Consider the following 3,104-nt stretch of genomic DNA (forward strand, 5'->3'; position numbering starts at 1 on the left):
AACAGGTTAAAAGTTGATAAATAATTACTCTAACTAGACCAAATGAATTGAGGAGGATACAATAACTCTTTTTTTTCGATCACGAGGAAAATCTGCAGTTACTTAAGGGTTTGCAGTGTGCATTCAATTATTTCAACAGGTAGAGAAAGGAATTACAAATGGATTGACTATATATATATATATATATATATATATATATATATCATGTTTGTAGAATAGACAGATGTTCATAAAATATTATGTCAAAAAATTATAAAGTAAAATGGGAAATTTTGGGTGGTCTCAATACTCAAATGCTCATAGGGAAGGGGAATTGACCTCCTCATCTTTTATGGAGTTGATGATGTGAGCAATCTGGGTCATGTTTGGCCTTTGTTGTGGTGATAAATTTGTGCATTTCAATGCCAATTGTAACACACTCACCATTCTTTCTTCACTGGCACCTTCTGAGACTAAGGCCTTATCAAACACTTCACCTGTCCACTCTTCCCTCACCACTGAATTCACCCACTTAGCCAAATCAACCCCTCGGGTTTGCACCGGCTTCCCGGTTAGCAGCTCCAGCAGAACGACCCCGAAGCTGTACACATCGCTCTTGAAAGGCGCATATGCGTCTTCTTCTGCTCGGATGCTATCGGGCTGGTTGTCGACGGGCATTAGGCCGTATTCACTAATGCAGGCCTCCATGTCTTTGTTCATCAAAATGTTGGAGGATTTTAGGTTTCCATGTGCTATTTTGTCCCCAAGAAGCCCTTCATGCATGAAGGCTAGTCCCCCGCCACAGTCGCTGCAATGCCTAACCGAGTTCCCCACCCGATTTTGGCTTCTGGAATCAGCACCCGAATACAAGTTTAAAACATGTTAAGAGTCCCACATTGAAAATATAAGAGAAAACGAATATATGAGTTTAGAGAAAATATCAATTTTAGTCCCACGAGTATTCAAAATGACAGTTTTGATCCATATGTTTAATTTCTACCAAATTTCATCCACGACTATTGTTTTAGTACCAATTTTCATCAACGACTATTGTTTTAGTGTCAAAATTCACCACGCCGGTCACCCATTCGTTTAAGACATGCCGAAATATGAAATTATTAAGGGTATTTTTGTCATTTTCAAATTAAGATCTCAATTTGAGTATGAATAAAAAGATTTAAGCCCTAAGATCTATCTCAATTCACAGTTCTCCTCCTCAAATTAAGGTAGGATGAGGATGAGAACTGCGAATTGATATCGATCTTAGGACTTAAATCCATTTATTTATGCTTAAATTGGAAACTTAATTAAGTTGAAAATGACGAAAATATCCTTAAAAGTTTTAGATTTCGGCATGTCTTAATTAGAAGGGTAACCGACGTGTTGAATTTTAGTACTAAAATAATAGTCGTGGATAAAAATTGGTACTCAAACAGTAGTCGTGGATGAAAATTGGTACTAAAACAGTAGTCGTGAATGAAAATTGGTAAGAATTAAACATGTAGACCAAAATCGTCATTTGCTAATACTTGTGGGACCAAAATTGGTATTTTCTCTATGAGTTTATAAGGCCAGATTAAACTAGCTAATTGATGAGATTCAGTTATAAGAGCTCTCATGAAAACACTTGAAATAATATAAAACATACCATGGAGAAGGTTGAGGAGGCTGCCATTGTGCAGATATTCATAAGCCAGAAGCTTCTCTTGCCTGGAGCAGTAATATGCAACAAGCCTCAAAACATTTGGATGGTTCACTTGATTGATCCTCTGCATCCTCTTCTGGAAATCATCTTTAAGAATGTCCCAACCTCTTATCCTCTTCACCACAAGGTTTACTCCTTTCTCAACAATCATCACCTTGTAAGCACTCCCATGTTTACCTTTCCCCAGCATTTCAGCCGGGGCCTGAAGCAAGTCCTCGAACCTCAACCCTCCGACGAGTAGAGGGCTCGACAGAATCTCAAACGACGACGAAACCATCCCACTCTCGACAGATGTGATCGAGTACTCTGACTTCGCCTTGTGCTCTCTTGGTGTGCCAATAGCCCTCTTCCTGGCATTTCCTTTCTGTCTCTTCTTTCGCTTGAAACGTTTGATCAAGCCGAATCCTAGTAACATCACCACAATCAGGGCTAGAGCAGCGTAGCCTAAGTATGCAAAAAACGACAGACCTTTCGTTTTAGGCTGCAAAGGAGGAGGCGAAGGCGGGGGAGGAGAAGGAGAAGGGCATGGCTTGGAAATCAGCTCTCCACATAGCCCCGGGTTGCCTATAAAACTACTTGCACTCACATTGCCATTCATTCGAGGGATCGGGCCACTGAAATTGTTGTTAGAGACATTAAACTCCCCGAGATTGGAGAAGGCAAATCTCGGGATGTGCCCTCTGAGACGATTGTTCTCAGCCTCAAAAGTCAGCAGGCCCGAGATGCTGGACAGGTCTGCAGGCAGCTCACCCGAGAAGGCGTTGTTCGATATCACGAGCCTTTTGAGGTTGATTAGGCGCGAAATGGAGACAGGCAGGCTGCCAGTGAAGTTGTTCTGGCGAAGATACAAGTGCGTGAGGCTCCCGCACTTGGATATATCTTCTGGTAAAGTGCCAATCACCGAGTTTTCGTTGAGGCTTAGAACCCCGAGAGCCTGAGCTGCACACACAGAAGCAGCATCCACAACTCCACTTAGATTTAAGTGATCAAGAACTATCTTCTTCACATACTGTTGTGACCCTTTGTCACAGCTGATCCCTTTCCATTTGGCTGTGCAGGGATCTGAGCTGAGATTCCACCCGAAATTCCCATCGTTCGAGGGGATCTTCCCCAGCGAAATTCGGTCCATGAACTGGACTAGTGCCCGCCTCACTTGCTCGCTCTCTGAGTTTACAATTACTGATATTTGCAGCAACATTGTAATGATCAAGATTGCCCATCTGGGAACTTGATTCATTGTACAAAAAATGGGATTTCTTCCCTGCAGAATTAGGCTCTTTCTTCTTAAGAAGGAGATGTTGATAAGTGTAATAGTTTGCCATTTGGCTGATTACACAAACAACTAAATCAGAAACTCCAATGGAAAAGGTCATGGCAAATAAGATAATGCAAAGCCGGCAGGAGGAATTGTTCTTTTGTT

The 3,104-nt window shown here is 41.7% G+C and overlaps 1 pseudogene; it reads right to left on the minus strand.

The window, feature by feature from the left end:
* Nucleotides 1–285: 285 nt before the first annotated feature.
* On the minus strand, nt 286–2,813 carry LOC109150795 (annotated as a pseudogene).
* Between the last annotated feature and the right edge of the window lie 291 nt (nt 2,814–3,104).

Source organism: Ipomoea nil, unplaced genomic scaffold (genome assembly GCF_001879475.1).
Source record: "Ipomoea nil cultivar Tokyo-kokei standard unplaced genomic scaffold, Asagao_1.1 scaffold2280, whole genome shotgun sequence".
NCBI lineage: Eukaryota > Viridiplantae > Streptophyta > Magnoliopsida > Solanales > Convolvulaceae > Ipomoea > Ipomoea nil.